Source organism: Xenopus laevis, chromosome 9_10L (assembly GCF_017654675.1).
Source record: "Xenopus laevis strain J_2021 chromosome 9_10L, Xenopus_laevis_v10.1, whole genome shotgun sequence".
In the NCBI taxonomy this organism is placed as follows: Eukaryota; Metazoa; Chordata; class Amphibia; order Anura; family Pipidae; genus Xenopus; species Xenopus laevis.
The window spans coordinates 11,815,279-11,833,726 of record NC_054387.1 but is presented as its reverse complement, the minus strand read 5'-3'; the positions used below and the strand labels follow the sequence as shown (position 1 = coordinate 11,833,726).

The window sequence follows — 18,448 nt, the reverse complement described above, 5'->3', positions numbered from 1 at the left end:
ACACACCCAATATTTTTCCATTAATTCAGACAAATGCTAAGTTCTAACATGTTCTGGTGTGCCAGAAGAGAGCTTTGCAATGTTGCTCTGGATATAGCCTGCACATCTTTTATTCGGATTACATGAAAAATTTTCTAACCCATTAGCCACTTCTCAGGGCTGAAAATATTGGCAGTAGTGAAGCAGTAGTTAGAGAGGAACTGATAGAACTAAATGTGTCAGAAATGTAGATATTAGGGGTAACCTAATCAAAACCTTAGTCTCGACGATTTTACAAAAACTTCAAAAATACTCAGGTCTTATTCAATAAATTACTATCCACAGAGTAGAGTATGCAAAAAATATGAAATGAAATTTGAAATGTTTAACAGAACTTGGTCAGAATGGAATAGAGTGTTGTCCCAAGCGCAATACAGCAATGGATTGGATACCTTTTTAGTGAGTTAGAACGTTCAAGGCTACTGGTTTTTAAAACATACCTTATAGCAAAATGCTGATCCATGGGCTGCTCGGGTTGCTGTATTCAGAACGGTTTTTCTTCCCCTGGGGAGGCAAATTAGAGATAAGACGTGTTATTTATGATCAACTAGAAGGAAAACCTATCTCCAATACTTCCTTACTTCCCAGCCATGCAGAACTCAAGCAGCTTTGTTTGTTTCCCTGTAGAGCAGTCGGCGACTGTGTAGAGATTTGTATTGGATTTTATTTTTGCCTTTACATCCCCATTACTGTTTCCAACTCCAGCTGCAGGGATCATGGAGCCGGATTTAAATAGATAAACTGGGATTTTATTTGGAGGATTATTTTTCTGCAGCCACTGGTTGGAGAAAGTTTGTATTAAACAATACAAAAACTATAAAATCCACATTAGATTACATGACAACACAGGACCCAGTGCAGTCTGTATATTCTGATTATTAATCAGTCTTGCTGTATCGGCTTCTGGCAGATATTATTTGACTTGTATTTTGTGGTTATGATCATTTATGATGATCCCTAAGCAGCCCAGACCACACTGAGCATGTGCACAGTCTTGGTCTTGCAAAGATGTATAACAAAGTTACAAGATGGTGACCCCCTGTAGCAAACTTTGAAAGCATAAATCATTTGTTTGATTAGGCTTGTGGTGCAGTAAGTTCATGTTTATGTTTAGTATACAAAATACAGCATTTCTAGCCTTATTCTATTTTAGACTTTAGTTCCCCTTTAAGCATTACCTTCTTTGACGCCTGGTTTTGCCCTTGCCAAAAACAGATTAATGAAGAAGTCCAAACATTCGGTCAGTTAAAGGCCTATGGAGGGGTCAGGACATGTGTTTGCTACGCAAATTGTTATACTTCAGGGGCAAATTACTAATTGTGGTGTGTTCATTCTCATCCCTGCCCTAGAGTCTAGCCACATCCATTGTAGGCGATATATCTATGACATGTATTATACAAGATACAGGTATGGGACCAGTTATCCAGAATGCTCGGGACCTGGGGTTATCCAGATAATAGATCTTTCTGTAATCTGGATTGGGTGCAATATTTCGGCCCTAAAGGCCCATCCATGGGGCACTTGCACCTGCACTTCCAGGGTGAGTTTTTAAAGTGAAGCATACACTTTAATACAACTAGAAAAGCATCAGTGTTCCATCAGTTGTTTTAAGTTGTACATTGAGGCTGGGCAAAGTTAACCCCTTACATGCCACACATCAATGCCAATCAATTTCACATTTCGGGGTATGTGTTATCTAATGGTGGATCATGAGTTGCTTAGCAGCTTCTGCCCAACGAAAACCTACAGCATGCAAAGGGTTAATAGAGTGCCCCTGAGAGCCTGTAGATCACTGCTGAACTAGCGGTTTGCCGCAGCAGTTCCAAGAGTCAGAACAGCACAAAATGTTCCAGGCAAATGTGTAATGTATATACAGTCCTGCTTCCCTGTGCCATTATAAATCTTACATTTCCCAAGACTCTGCTGAGTAATTATTCTGGGTTAAATATAAAGAAAATAATCTCTGTATTAACCCCTTTCTAACTGAAAATAGAATTAATCTAAACTAAGATGCCATAGTGCCCCTTTGTGCCCTTTCTCTATAAATGCGCATTTACTGTTTATAGCACCTATCTAGTGCACAACCTTTTCTAGGAAGAGGGGCCATAACCCTAAATCTTTTATCTTATAGGACCTATCTAGTGCTACCAATCCCTATTTCTGTAGGGAAATGAGAGCAGAGCAGACAGTAACCCTTCCAACACTTCCTCTTGTCTCTATCTTATTAAGGTCCTATCTAGTGCTACCATCCCTATTCTGTAGGGAAATGAGAGCAGAGCTCCAACACTTTCCTCTTGTCTCTGTCCTTATATATTAGGTACCTATCTAGTGCTACCAATCCCTATTTCTGTAGGGAAATGAGAGCAGAGCAGACAGTAACCCTTCCAACACTTTCCTCTTGTCTCTTCCTATTATATACCATCTAGTGTACCATCATTTCTGTAGGAATGAGAGCAGACTCATTCCTTTGTTCTGTCTATATTTAACTATCTAGTGCTACAATCCCTATTTCTGTAGGGAAATGAGAGCAGAGCAGACAGTAACCCTTCCAACACTTTCCTCTTGTCTCTTCCTTATATATTAGGTACCTATCTAGTGCTACCAATCCCTATTTCTGTAGGGAAATGAGAGAGAGCAGACAGTAACCCTTCCAACACTTTCCTCTTGTCTCTGTCCTTATATATTAGGTACCTATCTAGTGCTACCAATCCCTATTTCTGTAGGGAAATGAGAGCAGAGCAGACAGTAACCCTTCCAACACTTTCCTCTTGTCTCTGTCCTTATATATTAGGTACCTATCTAGTGCTACCAATCCCTATTTCTGTAGGGAAATGAGAGACAGCAGACAGTAACCCTTCCAACACTTTCCTCTAGTCTCTATCCTTATATATTAGGCACCTATCTAGTGCTACCAATCCCTATTTCTGTAGGGAAATGAGAGCAGAGCAGACAGTAACCCTTCCAACACTTTCCTCTTGTCTCTGCTCTTATATATTAGGTACCTATCTAGTGCTACAATCCCTATTTCTGTAGGAAATGAGAGAAGCAGACAGTAACCCTTCCAACACTTTCCTCTAGTCTCTATCCTTATATATTAGGACCTATCTAGTGCTACCAATCCCTATTTCTGTAGGGAAATGAGAGCAGAGCAGACAGACCTTCCAACACTTTCCTCTTGTCTCTGCTTCTTATATATATATATTAAAACCTTATCGAGAATGTCGGACCTGGGTTTCGATAAATCTTCAGTAATTATCTTCCTACCTTAAGTCTATAGAATCAGTAACATTAAATAAACCCAATAGGCTGGTTTTGCTTCCATTAAGGATTAAGTATATCTTAGTTGGGATCAAGTACAAACGACTGTTTTATTATTACAGAGAAAAAGAAAATTATTTTTACAAATTTGGATTATTTGGATAAAATGGAGTCTATGGCAGACAGCCTTTCCGTAATTTGGAGCTTTCTGGATAACGGAGACCTTATATCTTCATTTGGCCTTAAATAACACCTCTATGCCGAGGACATTCAGATATATTTAGACACTCCCTCACTAACCTCTGACGTTCAAACCCAGATAGCAGACTGCCTAGTAGTTATCTCTTCCTGGATGAACCAACGCCACCTCAAGCTCAACTTGGCCAAGACTGAGCTCATGGTCTTTCCACCTAAACTGAGCCCTTCTCTTCCTTTCACCATTACTATTGATGCCATGACTATTAACCCGGTTAACTCAGCACGCTGCTTAGGGGTCATCTTTGACCAGTCCCTCTCCTTCTCTAATCATATTAATGATACTGCCAAAACCTGCAGTTTCTTCCTCCGCAATATAGCCAAGATACGCCCATTTCTTTCACAAACAACAGCCAAAACACTAATCCATGTCCTTATCTTATCCCATTTAGACTATTGCAATCTCCTCCTAACTGGTCTTCCTGACTCCCATCTCTCTCCCCTCCAATCAATCTTAAACTCTGCTAGCAGGATCTTTCTGCTCTCTCCTAAAAGGGAACCTGCTCAACCCAAACAAAAATCCTTAGCATGGCTGCCTGTTAAGCAAAGGCTAACATATAAACTCATTCTACTAACATTCAAAGCCCTTCACTCCTCTGCTCCCTACTACATTTCTTCTCTTGTCTCGCTATACATTCCTAGTTGTCTTCTCCACTCCTCTCAGAGCCCCTTCTCTTCACACCATCCACTGCCACCTCTCGTCTCAAACCCTTCTATCTTGCTGCTCCTTCCCTCTGGAATTCCATCCCTGAATTCCTCTGTAAGGAATCCTCTCTAAATCTCTTCAAGAAAAAACTAAGAGCCTACTTTTTGGACCACTAGAACATTAGCCTAGTCCCGTGGCCACTGACTATGCCTTACCTTGTGCACTTTTTCATCTCCAATTTGTACCTGTATGTTAGCCTCCCACCCAATTAGACTGTAAGCTCTACGGGGCAGGGACCTCCTTCCCACTGTCTCTTAGCACATAGCACTTAAGCTCTTTATCCTATGAATCTGTATATATGTATTATACGAATTGTCTCCCCCATGTATACTTTTATATATATATTGTACTTTTATGCACTGTACAGTGCTGCTGCTCCTTAACATTGCTTTACAAATAAAGTTATATATACTGTACATAACGGGTTTCCAGAAAATGGATCCGATACCTGTATTAGGCACCAATATTTAGGTCCAAATTTTTGGTCACCAAAACAAATGGGTTATTGAAATACGTTAACATAAATGTAAATGGTTGAATCTGTCATTGTCTGATGAACCAATCTTCCCTTTGCTGAAGAAGGCAGTATATTTCATAAAACCAACTTTTTCTACATGCAGTTAAATTGATTTTCTCTCTTTACTTTTCAGTCGTACAGTAGTTCAGTAGTAGCTCGTTCTGTTTTCAACAGTTTAAATGCGAACTCAACCAGTTCCATCCCATTAAACAGTCTCAGAAATAGAGATTCCCTAATGCGGTTTTATGTGGACAATGAGTGTTTTAAATGCTTAAAGATTTTAAAAAAAAAGAGAGAGAAGGGGAATGAAATGAAAATGTTAATTTTAGTTGCTTGTAAAGATTCTATTGTCATCCCTCAGCACGTCGTCTCTAAGAATGGGATGAAGGAGCACTGCTTGTGTGTCTAGCTATACTAATTTAATTTAATTGGCTATATGCTTTGGTTTACTGAACAACTGGGTGTTAATGATCATTCTGCGCCGAATGAAAATTAAAGCGGCTTCTTTTGATCAAAGTGGGTTAATTTGCACAACAAAAAAGTAATTCTTTTGATTTTGTTTTGTACATGAGAACCGGCTCACGTTCCGCTCTCCAAAGGTAAAAGAAACTCGTGTTTGCGTTATTGTAACGTGTACTTCTTCTAAAGGAGGGTCTGTACAACTGGAGGTCTCCGTAAACCTTAAATCCTTGGCCCCCCCCAAACTATGATATGAGAAAAATTGGTGGAGGGCTTGAAAGTTGGCGAGATTTAGGGCAACCTCTTATTGGCTGTCCTTGATATTCTTGGAACTACAGCTGAACGAGGCAAAGATCTGCTCATTTTTATGATCTGAAGGCAAGTTGAAGTGACAATTCTCCCTTCTGCCTATTACTGTTGTTTAGTCTAAAGAAACTGAATGAGATAACGTCTCCTGGCCTCACTAATCTAAGAACACATCAAAATCATAAAAGTAATACAATAGAAAGTAGTAAACTCAAAATTAAAGGGGTGGTTATTTTTTTTAGTATGTTATAGAATGGTTAATTCTAAGCAACTTTTCAATAGGCCTTTATTTTTTATTTCGTGTTTTTGAATTATTGGCCTTCTTCTTCTTCTGATCCTTTTCAGCTTTCAACTAGAGGTCACTGACCCCAACTAGAAAACAAATGCTCTGTAAGGCTACAAATGTAGTTATTGATTCTTTTTATTTCTCATCTTTCTATTCAGGCCTCTCCTATTCATATTCCAGTCTCTTATTCACATCAATGCATGGTTGCTAGGGTCATTTGGACCCTGGTATTCATATTGCTGAAACTTCAAATTAGGGAGTTGCAGAATAAAAAGCTAAATAACCCAAAAACCACAAATCTCTACATCATACTAAAAGTTGATTTAAAGGCGAACAACCCCTTTTATAGACTGTATTTAGTCCAGTTGAAGGACTATATCATTTAAACATTAAATAAACCCAACAGGGTTGTTTTGCCTGCACTAAGAAAGACTTATCTTTGTTTAGATTAAGTACAAGTTCCCATCTTCTTATTACAGGGAATAAAGAAATTATTTTTTACAAATTTCAATTATTTGATTAAAATAGGGTCTACAGGAGCTTTCTGGTCAATGGGTTTCCAGATAACGGATGCCCTACCTGTACAAGAACTTGGTGGCACTGCAAATTATATTGTTCTCTTATTTCTTGTTGGTTAATGTTAAACTATATAATTGAGATATCCTGATATATAGATAGATGATAGATAGATAGATAGATAGATAGATAGATAGATAGATAGAGAGATAGATAGATAGATAGACAGAGGGATGGAGATAGATAGATAGATAGATAGATAGATAGATAGATAGATAGATAGATAGATAGATAGATAGATAGATAGATAGATAGATAGATAGATAGATAGATAGATAGATAGATAGATAGATGATAGATAGATAGATAGACAGACAGACAGACAGATAGAGGGATGGAGATAGATAGATAGATAGATAGATAGATAGATAGATAGATAGATAGATAGATAGATAGATAATAAATAGATAGATAGACAGACAGACAGACAGACAGATGATACACAGATAGATAGATAGATAGATAGATAGATAGATAGATAGATACTTTAGATGATTGATAGATAGATAGATAGATAGATAGATAGATAGATAGATAGATAGATAGATAGATAGATAGATAGATAGATAGATAGATAGATAGATAGATAGATAGATACTATAGATGATCAGATATATGATAGGCTTATTAAACCAATCCTAAGGCAAGGTGTGCATTCCTTTTACAAAAGACTTTCATAAAAAGACATTTGACTTGATGAGTTATGAATATCCAATAACAAGACACTCAGTGAATCTCTGTATATAATGATGCCATTAATCTTTGCCCGAATTGATATAAAAATGATCAGTTTTTGCCCCAAACGGCAGAGAAATATGGGCATTTCCATCTCCATATCCACATATTTTTTTCCCTGTTAAATTTTGTTTTATTGCTAGTCAGGTCCTATTAGTCACAACAGCAACATAATGGTAACTGCCAATATAGATTTAATCTGCTCTGTTTATCCCGCAGTGTCCTGTCACAGTAAATAATCCTTTCTGGGCATTAAGGCTCAAAAATGTAATTGTGAGAAGGAGATGAGTCACTCAAGCTAAGGTAAAGATGCAGTAACTGTATCAGATGGCTGTGATGTCAACTCAGAGAATTTGCTGCGCAAGAAGAGGAGACAGACCTTGGACAGCGGCCTGTTTGTTTGATAGAAACGTTCCCTGTAAGAGGTTTGATAGGAACAGTCTGGATAAGGAGAAAATAAAAATGATGGATGTATATTAAGCTTAAGACAAGGGATGTCTAATGTCTAAAGTGCAGTTAATTGGGTTCATTGCGGGTAACAGTCTCTCTCTGAGACATATATTTTGTGATCAACAATTTGGAATAACAATGGGGTGGTAACTAGGTAACCAGAGTCTATATTTACACCTGAACTATAGCAGGGTGACTGTTACCCCAATGTTTCTATATATCTGTAACCTTGTTATGAGCTAAGGGGGCCCAGTCTGAAGGCCAGTTAGGGGGAGATTTGGGGTGAGTGCTTATTTGTGCCCTGGGTACCCCTGGAACTATAGCAGGGTTACTGTTACCCCAATGTTTCTATATATCTGTAACCTTGTTATGAGCTAAGGGGTCCAGCCTGAAGGCCAGTTAGGGGGAGATTTGGGGTGAGTGCTTATTTGTGCCCTGGGTACCCCTGGAACTATAGCAGGGTGACTGTTACCCCAATGTTTCTATATATATGTAACCTTGTTATGAGCTAAGGGGGCCCAGCCTGAAGGCCAGTTAGGGGGAGATTTGGGGTGAGTGCTTATTTGTGCCCTGGGTACCCCTGGAACTATAGCAGGGTGACTGTTACCCCAATGTTTCTATATATCTGTAACCTTGTTATGAGCTAAGGGGGCCCAGTCTGAAGGTCAGTTAGGAGGAGATTTGGGGTGAGTGCTTATTTGTACCCTGGGTACCCCTGGAACTATAGCAGGGTGACTGTTACCCCAATGTTTCCATATATCTGTAACCTTGTTATGAGCTAAGGGGTCCAGCCTGAAGGTCAATTAGGGTGAGTGCTTATTTGTGCACTGGGTACCCCTGGAACTATAGCAGGGGGACTGTTACACCAATATGATAAAAGAAATCCAAGTTTGCTTTTGTTTTTAGTAAGTCATAGCAGCCAATCATGCTTTTTTCTTTCAGACATCAGCACCAATAATATTACATGAATTCCAAAATACACGGAATTGATTTAAGTGAATAATACTTTATTACATAAATAGTCTGGATTGATAATAAAAATTCTACCACTTTTTGGCCCCTTTACTTCCAAGGGAGTTCAACCACCCAATGGCTATTCCAAGTCCCTTGTGCTGAAAAATACTCATGGAAAGGGACAATTTCACCGTTGCTTTAATTTCATATCAATTTTAGGTCAGGCAATGTAATGAAATGAGTGTCAAAGTGATTCATACAGAAGATAGCATGCTGTCAATGATTTATGGAGTCATCCAGCTCTTCAGAATGTTATGGAAGAGAAGTAGCCTTGTAATTAAAACGGCGACCTATAAAGCGAATGACCCTTCTTATGAACCCATTGTCAGCTAAGGTAATGAACATTAAAATGAGAGGCAAGATGTATCGCGGCTGCCGTATATCCACATGGCTATCATTTATTTGTTTGGGGAATATGACATTTTGCCATGGCAGTGCCATAAACAAAAGGCATAAGTGATAATATATTAAAAATAATATAATTTTGATGAACGATGAGAAAAAGAGAAGTTGGTTCTTGGAGCGGAATGTTTATAAATGCTAAAGATTATAAAGTGATTTATAGGGAACTATGTCGATGTATTTGATACTTTAGTATAAAAAAATAATATTAATGTGAGGTGGAAGCAGTTTAGTGTTGCACGCATTTTATTCTCAGGACTAGATACTTAAGTGTGTACGGCACAGAGACTTATCAACAAGGGACCACATCAATGGACCGGTACAGTCCTTGTACAGTTTTATTTTTATCCTGCCCAGTTTTATATCTGGATAATACTGGGAAGATAATGGTGGACATCCACTGAAATCTACCATCTTGGTCTGGAGATGCCAAGTCCTTAGCTATGATCGGACAATGTATGGCCAGCTAATATCTACTGTAAATTAGGGATACAGCCTATAGAAAGCAGGTGTTTCCTCAAAGATGGGATTCCTAAATTTATTAGCAATTAACATCTCATCATGCTTGGGCTCATGCATAAAATTCTGGGCAGAATTGTTAGGTTGCATTGGGCAGGAGATACAGTGAGGAAGCCTCAGATGGTGATGTCTTGTGGAGCAGGTTTGACAGAAGATATATTTATTTAGATGCATGACTTGCGGATGTAGAATAAAGACCACTAGCTAAGGGGATGTTAGGAGGGAAAATGGAGGCAAAGTCATCAACAAGTAGAGGCAACTGTGGTTAGAATTATACACTCCTTGCCCATGCTCACCACACCTTGGTTCCATATGCAGTTAAACAGGGAAGCAAGATGAAGTCTGCTACTGAGCAGGCAGTGCCATCACATTCACAGAGAGGATCTTTTTAGAAATGTCTAATAGAATAGTATGAAATCCATATGCAAAGTATCTGAGGGAAGACCGTTGATAGTTCTGCAGTACAAAACATTCCTGATCCAAAAAGAAAGAGTGATACAAAGTTATAAGGAAAGGATAAGTCCATTCTAGTCTTCTAGGGTGGTCGTCTTAGGTCATAAATTACTTTCAGATAGAGGTACCTGCTTTGTTTGCTGCCTGGTGGAGAGGCACAGGTGGACAAAGAGTGTGCTCTTTTTCTCAATTTCCAGCTAAAAAGGTTATGAAGTGTTTTGCAAATGTCGCCTTTTCTGCCAAAATTAGTGAAGGTTTCTCTGACCAAGACCTTCTCACTACTGCAGAAATCTAGTCGGTAGCTTGAGTAGCAAAGGGGAAAGCAGCAGCACAAACAATCTTGGATCTTAAGATAAAAGTCCCAGATCAGTGTATGAAGGCAGCCATGTTGGAAGTAACAATGTGTGGTTCCCAATAGCGGCAACCACCATTGGGAAGACAAAGTATCTGGTTATCATTTTGGTGCTCCAGCTATTTTCAATTCATCAGCAAGTGGCCAAGAAGATGCCTTACAGTCTATGCCTACATATAGTATGACTAAAGTCATAAAGGGACAAGACCCAATTGTGGATAAAAGTACTCCTTTTACTCTTAATGGGAAAAATTTATAGCAGCCAAATGACAAAATTGATTAAAATATCAGAATCCAAAAGAAGAAACAAATTAAAGCATGGACTACTAAAGGCATATAAACAATTTACCACTGCAAAGGGTGAAAATCAGGAGTTCTATTTACCGAAAGTAAATGTGATAAATTCAGATCCGGTTGTGCACAAAACTGCACCTTAAATTTAGAGATTCAGAAGAGCTTTGACGAGTTCCACAGACTTCTGAAAAAATGAGAAGCCTTCTTCTTCTTCTAAGAAAATGACCAAGACAAAGAAAATTTTGTGTAGGGAGAACTTGGTACAATAAATGGAAAGGTTGAGAAAGGACATTTTTGTTTACTTAAAGGGATACTGTCATGGGAAAAAAAAAAATTTTCAAAATGAATCAGTTAATAGTGCTGCTCCAGCAGAATTCTGCACTGAAATCCATTTCTCAAAAGAGCAAACAGATTTTTTTTATATTCAATTTTGAAATCTGACATGGGGCTAGACATTTGTCAATTTCCCAGCTGCCCCTAGTCATGTGACTTGTGCTCTGATAAACTTCAATCACTCTTTACTGCTGTACTGCAAGTTAGAGTGATATCACCCCCCTCCCTTCCCCCCCCCCAGCAGCCAAACAAAAGAACAATGGGAAGGTAACCAGATAACAGCTCCCTAACACAAGATAACAGCTGCCTGGTAGATCTAAGAACAACACTCAATAGTAAAAACCCATGTCCCACTGAGACACATTCAGTTACATTGAGAAGGAAAACAGCAGCCTGCCAGAAAGCATTTCTCTTCTAAAGTGCAGGCACAAGTCACATGACCAGGGGCAGCTGGAAATTGACAAAATGTCTAGCCCCATGTCAGATTTCAAAATTGAATATAAAAAAATCTGTTTGCTCTTTTGAGAAATGGATTTCAGTGCAGAATTCTGCTGGAGCAGCACTATTAACTGATGCGTTTTGGAAAAAAAATGTTTTCCCATGACAGTATCCCTTTAAAGGAAGAATTTCCAAGAAGTAATCCAACCACACTAGAGTCAGCCCTCTCCCTGAATAAAGCATCATACTAATGGGACTTGTGGGATGTAGCCTCTGGCCCAGAGCATGGGAAAAGTAAACATACAGTGTGGAACTAATGGCAACATGTGTGTGTAGCGCAAATGGGCAAGTGAGTGAGAAGAAGAAGACATTGTAGAAGACAATCATGTTCTTGGCAGTATGAAGTGTGAAAACTATGGTGAAGATGATGAACTTGTATCTTTAAAGATGGTTCTTTCCTCTTAAGCCCTGATTTGTTTGCCCCTATGCTGTCACTTTATCCTTTCTCTAGACAGCTGACAATTAATAATCCTTCTCTATGCCCCAAAGCCAAAGTCAATCTACAGTACCCGACCACCCTCCAATTTCTGGAAAATAACTAAATCTAATAAGAGTCCCAGGCCCAGATCTAAATAGTGCAGGGGCCATTTTTTACAAGTAAAACAATCTAGTAACAACTGTAACTGTTACTGTAATGTAAAAATATTTCCTTAAATGGAAAGAGCTAAATTTATTGGGAAAAAGTGGACCATTGTAAGTCCCCGGGAGAATTCCCTGCTGCACAGGGACTTCCATAGGTTGGCCAATACTCTGTCGAAGTGCAACTGATATGCCATGTCCCCAATGTAAAAGACGGATTACAAAGGAATCGGAAAATATTCCGGGTTTCAGTCGACTCCTGCACAGATGCTGAGTGAAACCATTTGCATTTTCCCCTTATACAGATGTAAATTTGACTGATGACATCTCAGAATGTGCCTGTCTCGTTAATAAATGTTCCATCTTGTAGCGGGGCAACATTCCACAGCATTCCGATGATATGAGGCATTTATATGACAAATGGCTGCAGAGACATCATTACTTAGTTGCACGTCAAGATCTTCTGCAAACAATGAGAAACAGTTGCTCGGCATACGGCCCAAGGAAAGTGGCTGTAAATACAGACCGATGTGCTGACTTTTCTGTTTGTCACCCTGGGGGCCTTTGTGGTTGAGGAAATTCATTCATTGGCACAGCTAATGAGGGATGGGATGTTTTTGGAGAAAACTTTTGGGAAAGGTTAAATATAAGGAAAAATACCGCCACACACCTTATTTATAAAGCGGCCTCCAGATGTGAAATACAACTCCCATCAGCAACTTGATACACACTATCCCAGTTACAACCCCTACCTCTGACACCAGCTGACATTACTGTACACACTACCCAACAACTCCAAGGGGGTTATTTATTAAAATCCGAATGTATGGTTATTTAGTAAAATCTCAAGATTTATCATACCCTGATGCTGCAAAAAGCCTGAAGCCATCTCAGACCTGTCAAGGTCCTTCATGCAACAATGGGAGAGGCACCGATCACACGTTTTTGTCTGCACTGGTCTTAGCCCAGAATCCTGGCCCGCTGCTAAGGCCAGCATTGCCCCCCCCCCTGAAAATTCGACTTTAATACAGAGCAGCATTTTTGCTCCCTGGAACCTAAGATGGCGCTGCCGCCTGAGCGAGCCCAATCGCTCTGGCGAGACCCTGTTTAGCCAATTTGACTTTTTCACGGATTTCTTAAAACCCAACATATTAGCATCGGTTTTAGCTTGATTTAATAGATTTTAAGCACAACTGATAAGGGTTTTTGTAAAAATAGCATAAATTTCGGATTTTGGTAAACAACCCCCCAAATGTTGAAAGAAGACCACTTATGGTAACACGCTTCTGGTCTCACCACACAGTCTAAATATCACCTCTATTTTGTCTTGGACGGGTCTCACTTGGTGTAAAGGTTAAGGTCCTTTCTGGAGGACCAACCCAACACTTGCACCACATTCAGGCAATAAACAGCATCAATCAAAGCACGCAGTTCTTGGCTGATCCAACTATAACAGCCCCCCCCCCCCGATGAGCCAGTTTAGGGCCAAAAATGTAGCCCTGTCCAGCCTGACCCCAACCATCATGCCCTGTGGTCAGTCATCTTGACCTGTTGTATATATCTTGCTCTATCATTATCCATCTTACCCTAAAGGTCATCATTAATGTCTTGCCCTATTGTTGGAAACTTGCCCGAACATCACTTTCTTGCCCTACGGTCATCACTTTGCTCTAGGGATGCACTTAATCCACTATTTGGGATGCGGTCGAATTCCCAAATCCTTCATGAAAGATTTGGCCAAATACTGAACCGAATCTGAATCATAACTTGCATATGCAAATTAGGGAAGGGGAAAAAGTGGGAAAAAAACATTTTTTACTTCCTTGTTTTGTAACAAAAAGTCTAAATTTGAATTTGGTTCAGCCAGGCACAATTATTCGGCTGAATCCGAATCCTGCTGTAAAAGGCTGAATGCAGCACCGAATCCTAGATTCGGTGCATCCCTAATTTGCTCTAATATCAGTCATCTTGGCCTGTTGTGTATATATTGCTCCATCATTATCCATCTTACCCTAAGGTCATCATTAAGGTCTTGCCCTATTGTGGGAAACTTGCCCGAACATCACTTTTTTGCCCTATGGTCATCAATTTGCTCTAGGGATGCACTTAATCCACTATTTGGGATGTAGCCGAATTCCTGAATCCATCATGAAAGATTTGGCCAAATACTGAACTGAATCTGAATCATAACTTGCATATGCATATTTGGGATGGGAAGGGGAAAGAGTGGAAAAAACTTTTTTTTACTTCAAAATTTGAATTTGGTTCAGCCAGGCACAATTATTTGACTGAAACAGAATCCTGCTGAAAAAAAGCAGAATGCAGCAACCAAATACCATCCCTAATTTGCTCTAATGTCAGATGGCTTGTCCTATTGTTGGTATCTTGCCTGATCAACCATCTTGACCTATGGTCACGATCTTGTCTTATTGTTAGTAATCTTGATCCTTGCCCTACTGTTACCAACGTTCACTACTGTCTACAGTTGCTGGTCTCATGGGTCCTACTATGTGCATGGAGGAGTACAGTCACCTTTATTTGCCCCCTTCCCCTAAAATAACAATTCTGCTTCCCTTCAGTCCATGATCCTATTAACGGTAGCATGGCTTGACCTGATGTATCGTGTAGACATTCCAAGTTCTAGAAAAGTGCTTTGCCTCACAAATTAAAGTGAGTTTCCGTGATTTACCATCTGGTCAAACAACTTGAATTAATGGAGCCCATTAATCATGGCATGCAATAAAGTTTGTTGCATTTCTGGTATTTTAGCTGAAATATGTTTTATGCTGCAGAGGAAAAGCAGTGTGTGATGCGTGTTATTTACTGTGCTTGAGGGGAGCATCACAGAGAAATATGCATTTATTTACATAGCACACAGAATTGTCTGGTGGGTAGTCATCTCCAGCCTGTCCTATGGTCGCTTAGGGAAGGGCAGGAATCCTGTCTGGAGACTGTTTATAAACTCAGGCACCATAAAGCCAAAGGCTGATTTTAAAATTAGATGGGGGGGGATGTATTGGTCAGGACTTTCCTTACTGGTGGAGTCCTATTATTTATAATGCAAACTGTTATTGAACTCTCACTATCCCTCAACAGCCGTTGTTTCCAAACAGAAGTTAATGCTTTATTAGAGTCTTCTCACTCATGTTAGACAATTCATTACTCCTCGGTTTTCTACACAGTGTCTTTATTCCTCTCTCTTTTTATCCCCCCATCTTCTTCCCATGTTTATCTGTTATCATCTTGTCTGCTCCATTCTCTCGTCTTTCTCTTTCCTGTCCCATTATCCTCTTTTCTATACTTCTGTCAGGAACTCTTACCCTGGTGGTCTAGTGGTGCGGCGGGGACGCCCGCCGCTCCATCGGTGGGGACTACAGCCGCGCCGCTCCTCCTGCCGGCTTCCTTCCTAGTGCGCGCGCCTTCTCGCCATTTAAAGGCTCAGGCGAGCTCACGTCATACGTCAGCGCGCAATGGCTCCAAATTCAAATATTTAAAGGGGTATTCGTTAATCTAATGTTGCCCGTGATAGGTTTTGTTCCTGGTGCCTTGTAATTTGTGCTATTTAGCTTCTTGTCTGTTGATTCCTGTGTTTGACCCTGCCTGGCTGTTTTACTACTCTGAACTCTGGAACCTGACCCTTGCCTGTTATTTGACTCCGATTCTGCCTCATTCCTTCTGATTGATCTCCCGGTTTTGACCCTTGCCTGCCTGACCTCGCTTTGAACGCTGCCTGCCCAGACCCGGCCTGAATTGTTACGCTGATTTTCTGCCTGTCTCGACCCAGCCTGATCTGACTACTCTATTGCCTCACGCCTTGTACTACGACCTTCTGTCCAAAGACTTTGCTCCTCTGCCTATCCAGAACTCCCATCTTGCACCTCTCGTTTAAGTCTAGGTGGCATCCAAGTAAGCTGAGGGCTCCTCCCGAGGCCCAAAGGCGGTCACACTACTTGCGAAGCACGAGCCGAGACCAGGGTGCCTGGTGTGTGTTCTGGTGTTGGGTGCCGACCGTTACAACTTCTTATTCTCTCCATTTAGGCTTACTGGTTTTCACTCATCCTTGTCTCTCCCAGTCTGATCTCCTATCCATTTGTCACTTGCTCTTCCTAAGCTCCTTATCCACCTCCTCTTCTCCTTCTGTCTCTCATCCCCTTGGTATTATACTGTCATCTTCACTATTTTCCATTGTCTTCCCCAGTTTGTTTTACCCGGTCATGTCCACCTTAGGAGCTAGGTGCCAGTAATGCGAGGCCATAATAAAGTCATTTTTAGCTATTGAGTAAGATGAGGAAGTCTTGATGTCCTACTTGAATAGGGTGGTAGGTACTATCTTGGATTCTTAACAATTCATTCAAAGTACTCCATACTAGAACTAGAAAGGAGAGCACTACCCTGTGATTGGACAGGAGCCCACACCCTGTGCTTGGGAAGGAGAACACTGCCCTGTGATTGGACAGGACACACACCCTGTGCTTGGGAAGTGAAACACCACCCTGGGATTGGACAGGATACCCACCCTGTACTTGGAAAGTATAACACCACCCTGGAATTCAAAAGGACACCCACCCATGCTTGAGAAGGAGTACACCATTTAATTTAGCAAGTGGGTTTAAATTAATCAGGAACTGCAGGGGAAGAGTCCTGTCCTATCTTATTGAAAAAAATCTACAAGTCTTTGGGAGTTGCTAAAAATAATGTTTTCAGTTTTCCAACAAAAATAAAAAAGTAAAATACGGAGCATGAGCCAGCTGTTATTCATTTCAGCTCAGTAGAGGTATTTAGCCAACAATGTAACCCATAGACCTGACGTAAACAAGGGTGATATATGGTGTTCTATACAAAAAGTGCATGTTATACCTTTCTGTCTGGCAGCTGATGTGCATCAAGTCACGGCGGGTTTTACTGTGGCAAACCTCAAGCATAATTGAGGTTCTTGTCTAAAGCAATATAAAACATCTTTACAGAGCTCCCATCTAAAGTCAAACTGGACAAGTGGCTACACGTCTTAACGTGGCCAATCATTAAGAACTTCGCGACCATCACCCCAGAATACAATATGAGCACCAAAAGAAAACAAAAAATGCCTTACATATCATTGTCCTTAGAATGTCTCAATCACAGTAGAATCTTCTCAAGGGCCAAAAGAAATCAGATTTTAGTTCCAAACAGTGTGGACGTCAAACCAGCAAAACAGCCCCCATTTTGTCCACCAACATTATAGGCCAAATCAGGCTGATCCAATCATTTGGCCCATGGGTCAAAAATCTGACCATGTTGGGTGAATTTTGACCTGTTTGCGTTGCCAAAAATTAGCCGCCATTAGGCGACAAATTTCTTGTCATTTTTTTTCTGCCATTGGAGTCTATGGACGTCATTTTCACGGCAAATCGTTCTTCCTGGATTGTGCATATGGAGGCACATCAGGAGAGGACCACATCAATGTCCACATGCAATCCCTATCAGTTGGGATTTTCTTTTGGCCAGATATCTATTGGACAGGCCATCTGAGAGGGTTCTTAAATTTTGCCTGAAGAAACCAAATGGGCAGCTTAAATCTGCCGGTGTATGGCCAGTTTTGCCGTTGCTTGAAGCCAGCTGAGAGCTTTGTTTGATTCACCAGCATCAGAAAGCAGCATTTTTCCATATAAATACCATGGAATAAGCAAAAAGTTGCAAATGCACGGAGTTGAAATCAACAGAACGCCACGAATCTCCTGCTTGCGGCACTTTCTTTAAATGTTTGCTTTCAATGTTTTTCAGCGCCTTTCTCCATTTTGATCGATGAGATGGATGAAAATTGTCAGGGTATAATTATAATCTGCATTGTTAATGCCTCCGATGTTGTTTCAGAGGGGTCACTAATGCTTTAAGATATGTTAATGCTATTATATATTTTTAATTGATGAATTATTCATTTCATAGGAAAAATGAAATGACAATTATGTTTTCTGCTAAAAACCTCAATTTTTCATTATGATTGTCTTAGAGAAAAAAAAAAAAAAACCTAAATGAATCTCTCTACTTAACGATACGGAACGGGGAAAAAAACAAGGTAGAGACGCAGTTTTAACAATTATATGTTCGAGAGTCTTTAAAATAACAATGAGATACTGGCACTTATGGAGAAGTCTGCAGTTTGTAGCCAAGTTGTGATTCACACAGAATAATATATCAACAGGACAGGCACCTTCCTTGGAACATACTTAAAACCCCTAGAATTTGTCTTCAGGGTTGACGGTGACCATACAGGTGCAATGTTTGCATTTGTTGTAATAATTTAATGCTTTTTATATAAATGTATAGGTATGGGATCTGTTATCCGGAAAACCCATTAATGCGAAAGCTCCAAATTACAGAAAGACTGTCTCCCATAGATTCTATTTTATCCATATAATCCAAATTTTTAAAAATGATTTC

At 40.0% G+C, this 18,448-nt stretch overlaps 1 long non-coding RNA gene across 1 annotated transcript in view; it reads right to left on the bottom strand.

Moving 5' to 3' along the window:
* Positions 1–479: 479 nt before the first annotated feature.
* Positions 480–18,448, bottom strand: part of LOC108700901 — a 64,132-nt gene continuing 46,163 nt past the window's right edge. Inside the window, exon 3 of the long non-coding RNA XR_001933062.2 lies at positions 480–543. This is a non-coding gene — a long non-coding RNA (uncharacterized LOC108700901). The remainder of the gene's footprint in view (positions 544–18,448) is intronic.